This window comes from Myotis brandtii, unplaced genomic scaffold (genome assembly GCF_000412655.1).
Source record: "Myotis brandtii unplaced genomic scaffold, ASM41265v1 scaffold1696, whole genome shotgun sequence".
NCBI classification, from domain to species: Eukaryota; Metazoa; Chordata; class Mammalia; order Chiroptera; family Vespertilionidae; genus Myotis; species Myotis brandtii.
Genome location: NW_005356240.1, coordinates 15,732 through 30,004, shown reverse-complemented (window position 1 = coordinate 30,004; position 14,273 = coordinate 15,732). Strand labels below are relative to the sequence as shown.

Here is a 14,273-nt window from a genome sequence, read left to right as displayed (position 1 = left end):
CACATTTGAGAAATAAGCAATATAGTGAAGAAGAAAGCCAATCACTTAAAAAAAAATTGCTCAATACGGTGACAGTCTTGTATATATAGTTACTTTTTTTGTTGGCTTTTGGAAACACAATGTCAGTTTTTAGAATCCCATGTAGATGTTGATTGAAACTGCATCACATCTGTGTGTTACAGTCTTTCTGGGAATATTGCATTTTGCTCCACTTTTTCATCTTTTGCAGTCTCAGAACAGTTTTGTAATATATTCTCGGATGATTCTTTCTATTCTTTGTTAAATGTATGACACTATTATACGTATATAAATTTGCCCTTGTTAGTAGATACTTTTTCCTATGATTAAATATTTTTTTCTCATAGTCCTTCCTGGCTTAGGCTGCCAGAGACAAATGAAGCTGCCTCGAATACGATTGAATTGCCTGAGAGGAAGTATCCAATGTCTTCTTGTGGTTTTACGTCAGCCCAGCTTCTGCAAAGGCTGTTTGTCTCCCAGGCCTGGCGACAGAGGACTGGGCTGTGGAGCTGGGGTCTGGGATGAGGAAATGGGTGCTCTGCTTCTCAGGGTAGAAAAATGTTCCACATGCGCAGAGAAGCGGGGGGCTCGGCAGTCAGATGAGAGAGCACGTATCACCCTTATGTGATCTCGGTCACAATCAACGTTGGAACTAACACCCATGGTGGACCCACACGCACAGGTGTGTAGGGAGAGGACAACGATTGATAGCATCTTGAATGTTTCCAGTTCTGGAAATTCCTGTATGTCCACGCAGTCCCGTGTGAGTTCCAGCTATGTTGTGGCCTAGGCTCTGGTTACTAAACCCGCAAATCAACTGTGAGTTTGACCTACAGGTGTGAACCTGACTTGTGATTTTAGAGTCAAATGCTGGGATGTGTAAATGGTGGAAGGAAATCAGGACGAGGTAGGGGAGGGACCTGCTGTTTCCCCAGGAGTAGGGGAGCTGGTTAGTTTCCGAAACCACCTCAGAGCCTAAAGCAAGAAGTGGCTGTTCCTCTCGGATTCCTCCCCCAATTCCCACTCGATATAAGGAAAGCCAGGCTTCTTTGCTTTTTTGTTTTTGTTTGTTTTAGACTTTCTCCCCAGATATATTGGGTCCTTATCAGCCAGGCGATGAGAGAAAGATAATAATAGAGCTGGATATTTATTGAGTGCTTACTACTGCTAGACACTGTTCTGAGTGCTTTTATTATATTAACCAGTCAGAGAACTGTGCAGAGGGGTGTGTCCTCGCCCAAGGCTACACCGTTGGGAAGAGGTGGAGCTGGATTTCAAACCCAGTAGCCTTCCCTGAGATGTGTCAGAGGGGTCTGCGCTGCGCTGAAGAGGAGGGAAGCTGGTGCAAGTTCCCCTAACAGGCACTGGGCCCCGGGCCACCCCTTAGTCCTTCTCAAGAAGTCATTGCAAGGGAACCAGCCACTGGCTTCGGCTGACTTCCCCTGGCAGTTTCCGGAGGGTGAGCTCTGAGGTGGAAAGTTGCATTTCTGCAGCTGAGACTTCATCTGGGACTCGTGGATGAAAGAGCTCTTCCTCCTCTCCATTTCTCCTGCCTGACAACATTTTAAAAATATATATATTTGCACTGATTTTAGAGAGAAAGGAACAGAGAGGGAGAGAGAGAAACATCAATCAGTTGCATCCCTACTAGGGATCGAACCCGCAACCGGGGTATGTGCCCTGACTGGGAATCGAACTGGTGACCCTTCAGTGTACGGGATGATGCTCAACCAGCTGAGCCACACGGGCCAGGCCCTACCTGACACATTTGATCCATGTGCACACGCATCCGTGCACGGATGATCAGTCCCCCTCAGGTCCCGGATAACTTACCTGGATGACTGAGGAGATGATACACTTTGGAATCTTTATGATCAGCTGAAGACTGAACTTTTATTCAGTCAGACTTAGAAATCCTACAGGTTCCAGTACTTTGAGGATAACAGAACTTTCCAGCTTCATAAAAAACAAAGAATGTTCCTGAGCTGAGGCCGTCGTGGAGGGGGCTGAAGAGCCGGCCTGCACCAACCCAGGCGCCCACCCCAGCGCTGCTGGACTCGCCTGCAGACTGGACATTTCTCCTGGAAGTTCCCTTTTGCAGGGAGAGAGTGGGCCTCAGTGGTGCTCTTCTCCCTCTGCTCACTCAAGTGCCACAGGGTTCATGGGGTCAGAATTCAAGGCACCTCAGATTTAGGGAGACTTCATGTCTTTCCTCTCCTCTCTATCTGTGAGATACAATGTAATCATTACTTTAGTTCCATGAAGGGAGTGGTTATAAAAAGAACACTGGGTTCCAGGAAATGAGAAGTGGAGATGACTAAGGATATGTAAAAGGATGGAAGAAAAGTGGGCTTGAGAACTCAACTAAGATTTAGAAACTTTGTGACCCTCATCCCGGGAAGAGGAGGAAGGCAGAGAATAGACACTGCGGACAGCACGGGCAGGCCACTTCAGAAACTCTACCCAGCACTCCACACACAAACAGTCATCTGCAAATTTCACTAAACTGAGAAGTTGATGGCATTTCTCGGCACCCAGCCCTGCCTGCCCCCATGGTGCTGGGCAGCCTTCCTGATGGGTGAGTCTGCCGGAGACAAGTGATGCTGCCTTCCGCCTGTTGCCTTATTGGCTGAAGGGGAAGTAGTTCAGGGTATACCATGGTTTCATGTAAATGTGGTTTAAGCAAAGCTTTTTGCCATCATCCTTCCTCTTCAAACACAACAATGGTTTAGTAACTACTTCCCTTGCCCAGGTAGCTCTTTCCTTCCCACCAGCATCACATGTGCTACTAGTTTCTCTCGATATCAGTTTAGACGAGCAATATAGTCTTGGCTCAACCCCGAACAATCATCACACACAAAATGTGAAGAGTAAAAGAAAGAACAATCTATAAATAAGGATATCAAAGGAGTGTAGGTTAATACCCCCAACCCAAAGGCAATTTTTAATAAGGCACTATATTTTACAGGACACTGTCTGGGTATCTGAATCTAACATATTAGTAATTTGTAGAAGTTTCCCCAAAAGAAAATAAGCATTTGGGAAACCCATTGTAGTGAGAAGGACCTGAAATTGTCTGTAGTGAGGACAGTGTCCAGCTGTGGGCCAGGGAGACAGAATAAGGGCCACGGCCTCAATATTTGAAAGACACTGGGCTTAAATGGCGAGGACGGCATTGACCAGGGGCTGGATCTGTGGAGTTCACACCTGATCAGAGATTGGAGCCATGCTGACTGTCAGCGAAGGTTGAGTCAGTAAGAGAGCCCCCTGCTGGAGGCCAGCCTCAAGCCCAGTGCAGGCGGGGCTATCAGTAAGGGCACAGTGTACTTTCTGGAACAGTGAGCCCTCAGGGTCTGGGCTGGAGGAGCCAAGGGCCCTCCGCTCCCTTCAGCCTGCCCAGTGGTAAATCTGATGTCAGTGCTAATTTGCTTTGCATGATAGAACTGGCTGAATGTGCTGGCTGATAATGTGAGGTTAATACTGCTATTGACTCAAAAGGTAATTTAAGTGGCAGAAAAGGATTATCATTTGCAATGTAAATGTACCAGGAACAGATAAAGTGTCCCCCTGCCCATTCACATACCTGCTCTTTCCTAGTGCTGAATCAAGATATACTCAAAATCTAAGGAATTTATAAGAAGATTGGTGCCATAAAATGCTCAAATCCAGCTCTCTTGGATTTTCTCTTACAGTTTATTGTATCTTTCTCAGTCTTGCTGAGGCATCACCCAGCAAGCTTGTACCTTTTTTTTCCAGGGCATTTTCTCGATCTAAATTTTCATTTAAGACTAGGAATCCTTTCCGTCACTTTAACACTGAAAGGCAGCACCTCTAGTACCTTCTTTATTTACCGATCTTCCCATCAGCTGTGAGTCTGCAGGTCACAAGTGAAAAATCAGACAGAGGCCAAAAACCAGGACTACAGGCTTTATTAGAGGAGAAGGGCAGTCTCGCTAGGGGAGGACAGCAGCACGTGCAGGGGTGTGCACGCCTTTTGAGGGGCAGAATGGGAAGGAGTGGGGGGCTTAGTGTACTCGGTGCACACTGATGGGTGGCTTACTGCATTGTCCATATAGGACAAGGGCTTAGGGTATTTGGCAGGTGTGGTTTGGTGGTCCAATGTATAGTCCATATAAGGTACCTGGTTAGTCACTCAGGTATTTCCGGGCTGCAGGTTACGTCATACTCTGCCTACCAGTTGGGGGAAGGGAGGATCTATCACTCCATGTATAATTATCCCCAGTAATAAACTCTCTTGCCAATCCTTGGCATTCAGATGTATTAAGCTGTTGAGTGTTAAATGTTACCTCCTGGTGGTTTTAAACTGCATTTTCCTGGTTACTAATAAGGTTGGGAATCTTCCCCAGGCATATTGGTCTGCTGTTTTTTTTCTTCATAATCTAGTTCTAGAACATCCAGGGACATTAAGTTCCTTATTATTTTTATAAATATGAAAATATACATATTGTTAGCTAGAAATAAGTTTATAGGATTTAGGTTTTTGTGTTTACAATATCAATTTTCTATACCAGTTATTTGTATTAAAATTATTTTCCCTAATTTATAACATTTTTAAGTATCTTAATATTGATATAATTTTAAGAAATATGTAATAAAGTAAATTTATCAATATTTAAAAACTAGAGGCCTGATGCACAAAATTTGTGCAAGAGTAGGCCTTCCTTCCCTCGGCTGTCAGCACTGGCTTCCCTCTGGCACCCGGGACCCGGGCTTCCCTAGCAGCCCCAGCTTCATCCTGAACGTCATCTGGACGGCCGTCCGGTCTAATTAGCATATTATGCTTTTATTATTATAGATTGTTTTTGCTATTGTATCCCTGCTAAGAAATGCTTTCCTACCCAAGTTCATAAAGATAATCTAAATTTTCTCCTTAAAAGTAAAAATTTTTCCTGTTCACATTTAAGATTTTTCTGCATGGAATTGATTTTATGTGGATGTTATATGTACGGATCCAATGCTAAGTCTTCCTTCTGGATTGTCTTAGGATACTTTTTTAAAACACTACACAGTTTCCCATATGCATTCCAATGCCATCTCTAAAATATATAACATTTCCACATATAAAGGGTAGGTTCTAGGCCCTTTGTTGTTCTTTGCCTGTAGGTCTATCCCTGCAACACCACTCCCTTATTTACTCAAGTCTGATAATGAGCTGATAACTAGAGGCCCGGTGCACAAAAATTTGTGCAATGCACGCTAGGACCCTTATTCTGAATTCTTTTTCTGTCATGTTGCATGCCTCTGTCTCACTTAGCTGCTTTTCTGGCGAGTCCTCCTTTTCTTTCCTTTGGGGGTTTCTTTGCCTACCCATGTTTGATCTCACTGACATATCTAGATGTTGAGTCGTTCAGTGGCTGCTCCCTGGGTGGCAGTGGCTCCTTGGGCTGTGGTTGCTCCTTGGGTGGTTGCGGTAGCAGCTGCTCCTCAGTTGGCAGCAGCTCCTCTGGTGGGTGTTGTTCACAGCTGTGGTGGCTCTTCTGGCTGGTGGGGGGAGGCTTCACGTACAGCTGCTGTTCCTCAGACAGAGGGTGTGGTGATCAGGAGGCTGCTGTTGCTTGGATCTGCTTAGTCCTGCCAGGTATTTAGGAGAGTGTTGAATTTCCCTGTGATACACTGTTCCTCCGTGTTGTAAATCACAGTCCTGATTTTAAAGCAGGCCGTATTTGTGATCCAGACTGCCTTAATTTGTGTTCACCTAAGAGTCAGTTTGTGGCTCAGCCTCTGGGTGGCAGTGTTTTGGGGTTGGCCTCTGAGGCTATATGGCTTCTCTACTTAAAACTGGTTTGGGCTTTAAAATGCAAGTTTTTTTAGAGGAAGGAAGGTGGGGCAAGGGAGCTGTTGAAAGAGGGGCATTTGAGATCTTGCTCACATTTCAAATAGGATAACATAAGGTGGTCCTCAGTGGATGACAGGTGAGGTGTGGCAGTGGGTGGAGCAGGGCACCGCGGGCTGAGGAATAGGCTGCAATGACTGGGAATGTCTGTGACAGTGACACTGAGCGTGTGTTGGGGCCATTGCTGGGATCATTCATTCCCAAGAGGTTTTGGTTCCAGACGGGAGGAGAAACATGGAGATCAGCGGGCCTTTCTTAGCCTAGAAGGTGAGGCAGCAGCAGGAGTGGGTTGCCCTGCTTTGCTACAAATGTAACACACAGTATAACTGCACATGGAAGTCAGTCAGAGGCCAAATCAATGCCCAGCCAGCCCTGGTGGCTGTGTCCTGCCACTCTCTGGCTGTGCTGCTTCCCTTCCTTACACGCTCTGCAAGGAAGAAAGGATATAAAAGAGGCCGCCAGGTGGCTCTCGACAACCGGCACGAATGTCAGCGGAACAGATCTGGATCCAGGGCCAGCAAGGGCATTCCACCACCTGCCTGGAGGGCCGATCGCAGCCCCCACCCCCTCGGGACCCCACCCATGCATGAATTCGTGCACTGGGTCTCTAGTAAGTATATAAATTCTTTGACGCTTGTTGTTTTAGATTTATTGATGATAGCCATTCTGATAGGTGTGAGGTGGTATCTTATGGTGGCTTTGATTTGCATTCCCCCCGCCCCTGCAATCACCGCATTTCTGACTATATCCATGAGTTCTTTCTCACTTTTTTCTTTTTTTGCTCAACCCCTCCACCCTCCAGGCCCTCTTACCCCCACTCCCCAGAGCTCCCAGCCTGCTCTCTATCTATGAGTCTGTCTCTATTTTGGTTGTTAGTTTAATTTGTTCATTAGATTCCACATATGAATGAAATCATATGGTATTTGTCTTTCTCTGACTGGCTTATTTCACTTAGCATAATACTCTCCAGATCTATCCATGCTGTTGCAAAAGGTAAGATTTCCTCCTTTTTGATGACTGAGTAGTATTCCATCATGTAAATGTACCATGGCTGTTTTATTCACTCTTCTACTGATGGACACTTGGGCTGCTTCCAAATCTTGGCTATTGTAAATAGCACTGCAATGAACATAGGGGTACATATATTCTTTTGAATCAGTGTTTTGGGTTCCTTTTGATAAATTCCCAGAAGTGGAATCATTGGGTCATAAGGCAGTTCTATTTTTTATTTTTTGAGGAAACTCCATCCTGCTTTCCACAGTGGCTGCACCAGTCTGCATTCCACCAACAGTGCACGAGGGTGCACTTTTCTCCATATCCTCACCAGCTTTTGTTGTTTTTTGATTTGTTGATGATAGCCATTCTGACAAGTATGAGGTGGTTTTGATTTGCATTTCTTAAATGATATTGAGCAATGTTTAATGGGTCTGTTGCCCATCTGTATGTGTTCCATGGAGAAGTGACTATTCAGGTCTTCTGCCCACTTTTCAATTGGGTTGTTTTTTTGGTGGTAAGTTGTCTGAGTTCTTTTTTAAGTCCTTTTTTGAATACTGCTTTGAGTTCATTAGTTGTAATTATCTTTTCAGATTTTCTGTTTATTTTTTATTTAATTTGGGAAGATTGTATGTTTCTAAAAATATTTCTTCCAGATTGTCCATTTTTCTAGCATATAGTTGTTTATAATATTTTCTTACAATCCTTTGTATCTATGTCAAGTCAGCTTTTACTTGTCCTCCTTTATTTCTGATTTTATTTATTTGGGTCCTCTCTCTTTTTTTCTTCATGAGTCTGGTTAAATGTTTGTCAATCTTGTTTATTTTTTCAAAACACCCACTCTTGGTTTCATTGATATTTTGCATTATTTTTTAGGCTCTATTTCATTTATTGGTAACCTGATTTTTATTATTTTCTTTCTTCTATTCACTTTGGGATTTTTGTTTGTTTGTTTCCTTTAGGTATATGGTTAGATTGTTTGAGGGTTCTTTTGTGTGTGTGTGTGTGTGTGTGTGTGTGTGTGTGTGTGTGTGTGTGTGTGTTTTGTCTTTATGTTCTTTTTGAGATAGGCCTGAATTGATATGAATTTTCCTCTTAAAACTACTTTTGCTGTGTCACATAGATTTTGTGTTGTGTTTTTATTTTCATTCATCTCAAAGTAACTTTTGATCTATTCCTTCATCTTATTGTTAACCCATTCCTTGTTTAATAATGTGTTATTTAGCTTCCATGTGTTTGTGGGTTTTTCAGGTTTTTTTCCTGTAATAAATGTCTTGTTTCATACTATTGTATATAGAGAAAATGCTTGATATGATCTGAATCTTTTTAAATGTATTGAGATTTCTTTTATGGCTTACCATGTAGCCAATCCTGGAAAATGTTCCTTGTGCACTTGAAAATAATGCATATTATGCTGCTTTGGGGTTTAATGCTCTGTAAATATCAAACCCATTGATCTCGTTTGTCATTTAAGACCACTGTTTCCTTGCAGACTTTCTCTCTGGAAGATCTCTACACTGATGTCAATGGTGTGTTAAAATCCCCTCCTATGACTGTATTACTGTTGATCTCTCTCTTTATACCCACCAAGTTTTGCTTTGTATACTTAGGTGCTCCTATGCTAAATGCATAAATGTTTGCAAGGGTTATATCCTTTATCATTATGTAATGCTCTTCTTTGTCTCTTATTATTGCCTTGTTTTAAAGTCTATTTTGTCTGCTGTATTTCTATCCCAATTTTTTAATTTCCATTTACATGAAATACCTTTTTCCATTCCTTTACTTTCAGTCTGTGTGTATCTTTCATTCTGAGGTGGGTCCCTTGTAGACAGCATACATATGGGTCTTGTTTTCTTGTTTATTCAACTATTTTATGTCTTTTGATTGGAGCATTTAGGCCATTTACATTTAAAGTGATCATTGATAGGTTCATATTTCTTGCTCTTCTTTTTTATTCTTTCTTTTTTATGAAGACCCTTTAAAATTTCTTATAATACTGGTTTGGTGGTATTGAACTTTTAGCTTTTTCTTTTTGGGGAAACTCTCTATTTCCCATTCAATTTTAAATGATAGCCTCACTTGGGAGAGTAGTTTTGGTTATAGACTTGCTTTAAATGTTTTGTGCCAATCCATTCTGGTCTGAGATGTTTCTGTTGAGAAATCAGCTGACAGTCTTATGGAAACTCTCTTGTAGGTTACTGTCTTTCTCTAGCTGCTTTTAAGACTCTCTCTTTGTCTTTAACCCTTAGCATTTTAATTATGTTGTGTCTTAGTGTGGGCCTCTTTGGATTCATCTTGTTTGGGACTCTCTGTGCTTCCTGGACTTGTGTGCCATTTTCCTTCACCAGGGTAGGGGAGGTTTCAGTCATTATATCTTCAAATAAGCCCTCAATACCTTTCTCTCTGTCTTGTTCTGCTGGTACTCCTATGATGCAGATGTTGTTATGGTTGATGCTGTTCCAGAGGTCCCTTAGGCTGTTCTCTTTTTGAATTTTTTTTCCTTTTTGCTGCTCTTATTGGGCATTTCCTGCTACCTTGTCTTCCAAATTGCTGATTTGATCCTCTACTTCATTTAACTCCATCAATAGTTCTCCTTTGTATTGTGCTGATAAATTGACACTGAGAGGATTTAACAAGTTCGTCATTTAATAAGTCTGAATTCACTTTCATCACATGGTATTTTACACGGTCATCTGTTGAAACAGATTTCTTTTGAACAGATCTTGGTTTAAAAAAGTCATAGATAATGTAAGTTCTGTATAAACTGGTGGATAGGTAAGTTAGTTCTTTTGTTTTGACTTCACAGCAGAATAAAGACTGTAGGCCAAAGAAAGCATAATCGCTCAGTCGTATAGAAGTATTGTTTCTATAATTTGGAGCTTTCTGAATGGACGAGTTCAAGCCTGATGCAACTGTAAAAAGATTACTTAATGAATAGACTATATGGAAATTGTACAAAATGTTATTAACTTTAATCATTAATAGCTTAAACAGCACTATGTTACTAATTGCTATTCAAACTCAAACACCTGGTTTTGAATCCTCAAGAAGGTGGCATGGGTACACAACCACACCTCCTTGTACTTGGGGGTGTGTCAATACATATTTCAACAGACACTTTGGCTTTAGGAAAGTCACAAACATTTTAAAAATGGCTTTAATTGCCATTTTAAGTATACAGCAGAGGAAAGTGTGCCTTAATTAAACTTGCATTAGACCAGCAATGCTGGCAAGATTGAAAGTTACACCTACTGTTGATAGTTATAAAACTAGTTTGTACCTGACAAGACAATGAGAGAAATAAGCAATCCCTTTGAAACGAAGTCTTAAAAAAAATGTTCACAGTGATTTGTATCAACAGTATGCATTTTATGACAATAACATGTACAGACTGAGCACCCTAAGGCTCTCTTTATATCCTAAAGAAAACGAGCATTTACATTATTCATGGGTTTTACTGAATTGAAAAAAGAAAGTCAACTGTACAGTTACCCCTTAGACAGGATAAACTGTCTGGGGGTGCACAGCTTTAACACCATCATTAAACTTGTTTGCAAAAGGAAGAGAGAATTTAAAAACAAAATATTTTTTCTTGGGAGTGAAGTCTTTCATTTGCTGTTATAACCAGCAAATGCCATTCATTAACTGAAAAAATGGAAGGGAGGGCTCCACAAACACACTATTTGAGCAAGCTGACCAATACACATTACAGTTTTAAAAATGAAGGTTATATACTATATGTTACAAGTCCCAACTAGGCAGTGTCAAAATGATATCTATTTCTTTGCTTTGCTCTTGGAGGTGTTACGGGTCTTGTGGCACTCGGCTTCTTTTTCTCTGCAGGCTTTAAAGTCTGAAGAGCACATTAGTGTTTCGTCCACACTCAACATGGCACCTGCATTGTCAAACTCTCCACAATAATTGGGTGCAGAAAACAGAGTGGCCAACTGCCTCTTCAAAAAAAAATTCATATCCATCTTCAACCACCTGATGGGCTCTACATATAAGACCCAAATCATGCTTATAGAGAAATTTTGCAACCACTTCTGCACCAAATGTGAAGGACACGCCTCTGTCATTTTCACCCCAGCCTAAGACATCTTTATCGGGGTCAGACCACAAAAGATCACAAAGAAGACCTTGATCTGGTACATCAGTTGGTCGCATAATTCGCCGAATCTGCTCCATAGATTAAAGATCTGGTGATAAACCTCCATGACAGCAAAATATTTTCTCATCCACGATGGCTGCTATTGGTAAACAGTTAAAGCAGTCTGTGAAAGTTTTCCATAGTTTAATGTTATATCTTCTTTTACATTCATCATAAAATCCGTAAATTCTCTTGATGCTGGCACATTCATGGTTTCCTCTGAGAAAAAAAAATTCTTGGGATATTTGATTTTGTATGCCAGTAAGAGGCAGATAGTCTCCAGTGACTGATTCCCCCTGTCCACATAGTCCCCAAGAAACAGGTAGTTGCTTTCTGGCAGGAAACCACTGTACTCAAAGAGTCAAAGCAAATCATAGTATTGCCCATGGATATCACAACGTATTTTGAGTGGTACTTCAAGTTCTAGTAGGATAGGCTGGCTGAGAAAGATCTCTCAAGATTTTAAGCACAATCCTCTGATTTCATTCTCCTGTAGCTAGACATTCTTACCAGGCTTGGACCCTCTTACTTCCAGCAGCCGTTGGATGATGCTATAGACGAGTTTATCTATATCCGCCATCGCCTTCCCACTGCCCACCCTCCCATTTCATTTAGATCTTTTTCTGGGGATTTCTCCTGCTTTTATATTTGGGCCATGTTTTTCTGTTTCCTCATTTTGGCTGCCTCTCTGTATTTGTTACTGTGTATTAGGTAGATCTGCTATGCCTCCTAATCTTGATATGATTGTCTTACATGGTAGGTACCTTGTGGGGCTCAGTGGTGCAGTCTCCTTGGTTATCTGAGCTTGGTGCTCCAGGAACATCCCTGGTGTGGTTTATGTGAACCCTCTTGTTGCATTTGAGTCATTACTGCTGTTGGCTTTTGTGTGGGGTTGCCCTTATGGTTGGCTGACTATGAGAATTGACCCTATATTTGAGCTGCTGTGTGGGGCTGACCCCACCAAGTGAAATTTGCCCAGGAGGGTCTGGTGCCAGCGGAGATCTCACTTTGGTTATGCCACTTGTGGAGCTCTGTTGTGGTTTGAATTCCCCAACCTGGTGTTTTAGTTATGCAGCCACTTGGGGGAACCCTGTTGCCAGTCAATATTAGGTGCTCCCTGTGACTGGTCCTTGGCTACCTGTTTGGAGCTACATTGGGATCCACAGTTTGTGGCTGCCTCTACTGGGCATGTGTGTACATGGGAGGAACCAAGCTGCACACCAAGGCCCACTTCCACCAGCACCAAGCCCAGGGGCAGGTCAGCCAAAGGCCCCAGGTTTCCTATAATCCTCCTTTGTATGTTAGCTGCCTGCTAGGTCAGTCACTAAAAGAGCCTCTGGCAATAGGAGAGTTGTATAGATAGGTTCTCAGTGAGTCACCAGGTTGGGGTAAGAGGTGCTCACCAGATTAATGCAGATTCAAACTCAGTGTCACTGCTGGGTCTGGGCCACTCAGCAACAGTCTCAGGGGACACCACAGCCAGCTGACAACCTCTGGGTGCCCTCAGACCTTTGTGCTGGGGCGGGATCTCAGGGAGTCGTCAGGGTGAGGACAGAGTTCATCAGGCCCAAGCAGACCAGAATTTGCCTGTGTGAAGGGATGGCTCTGGAGCCACACAACTTAGTCTTTCCTAGAGTCTGCCTGGGCCTCCTTGAGAGTCCTCCAAAAATTACTACAGCAGGATCAGGCTGGCCACAGCCAGCTGAAAATATTGCAGAGCTACAGCTCAGTGGGGCAGAGACATCAGGATTTGGGAAGGTGGAGCTAGTGGTCCCCCTATGTTGGGTCTAGTGGGTTTTCCCGCACGGGGAGCAGGGCACTGCAGCTCAGGTTCATGGGGGTGGTGGTGGTGGGGAGGCAGAAAGGTGCCACTTGCCACTTCTCTGGTGTATTGTGGTGGGGGCTGCTGCTCTTGTTGGCAGGGTTTCAGCCACCTTGCTTTGGTTCATGGTAGGGGGAGGGGAATGGCTCCTGCCCCAGAACTTCACAACTCTGTCTCTGACTCCCCTGAGCTCACTCTCTAGAGTTCTTTAAGAATATCTACACCCCAAGTTGAGCAGCAGACTCCTCTGCAGGGTGTGAGCTTGGCAGGGTGTAGTGGTAGGGAGTTGGGGGGTGGGTAGGGCTAGTACATTCGTCCTAATGCAGTACAGAGGGGCTTGCTCCACCCAGGAAAGATGGATTCTGTGGGCGGTGCAGGAGAGAGACTCAGCACAGGGCCCCTGGTGGCTGTCCCTTCAGCTCTCTCCCTGAAGCCACACAACCCAGTCTATCCTCACATAATTCCAGTCCACCTTGATCTGGAATGGAGATGGTTTTAGATACTATTTCTTTAAATAAGTTTTCTGTCCCTTTCACTCTCATTCTTCTTGAACTTCCATAATGCTATTGTTGTTTCTTTTGATGGTATCCCATAACCATATTAGACCTTTTTTGTTGTTATTGTTAATCCTCACCAGAGGATAATTCTCCATTGATTTTTTTTTTAGAGAGAGTGGAAAAAGAGGGGGAGAGACAAAGAAACATTAATTGGTTGCTTCTCATATGAGCCCCAACTGGGATGTCCCTGGGGATCGAGCCTGAAACCAAGGTACATGTCCTTGACTGGAATCGTACCTGGGACCCTTCAGTCCAAGGACTGATGCTCTATCCACTGAGCATAACAGGCTAGGACCATAATAGACTTTCTTTACTCTTATTCATTTAAATTTCTTTATTCTCCTCTGATTATATGTCAATAGACCGGCCTTTATGTTTACAGATTCTTTCTCCTGCCAGGTTGAGCCTGATATTGAGACTCTCTATTGCATTTTTCCCCCTCCATTTCATTCATTGTATTTTTTAGCTTCAGAGTTAACTGCTTTTAAAAAATGATTTCCATATCCTTATTGAACTTTTTATTTTGTTGTGTGTTGTTTATCTGAGTTCATTTGATTATATATCTGTGTTCTTTTGACTCTCACTGAGTTTCCTTAAAATAATTACTTTGAAATCATTTTCAGGTAATTGCAGGTCTCTCTTTCTTTGGTGTCAGTTACTAGAAAATTATCGTGTTCTTTGTTGGTCATGTTTCTTGCTTTTTTGCATTTCTGATGGTCTTGTATTGATGTCTGCACATTTGAGGCACAGTTGGCTGTTCCAGTCTTTTCAGACCAGCTTCAGTGGGGAAAGGCTTTCATGGGAAGGTGCCATGTGAGTGGGAGCTGGTGCCAGGTGAGTGGGATGCAGCATCTTGGTTCCTTGGAAGCACAGTGGGAA

The 14,273-nt window shown here is 42.9% G+C and overlaps 1 pseudogene; it reads right to left on the bottom strand.

Annotated features, from left to right (window-relative positions):
* Positions 1-9,433: 9,433 nt before the first annotated feature.
* On the bottom strand, positions 9,434-11,613 carry LOC102263284 (annotated as a pseudogene).
* Between the last annotated feature and the right edge of the window lie 2,660 nt (positions 11,614-14,273).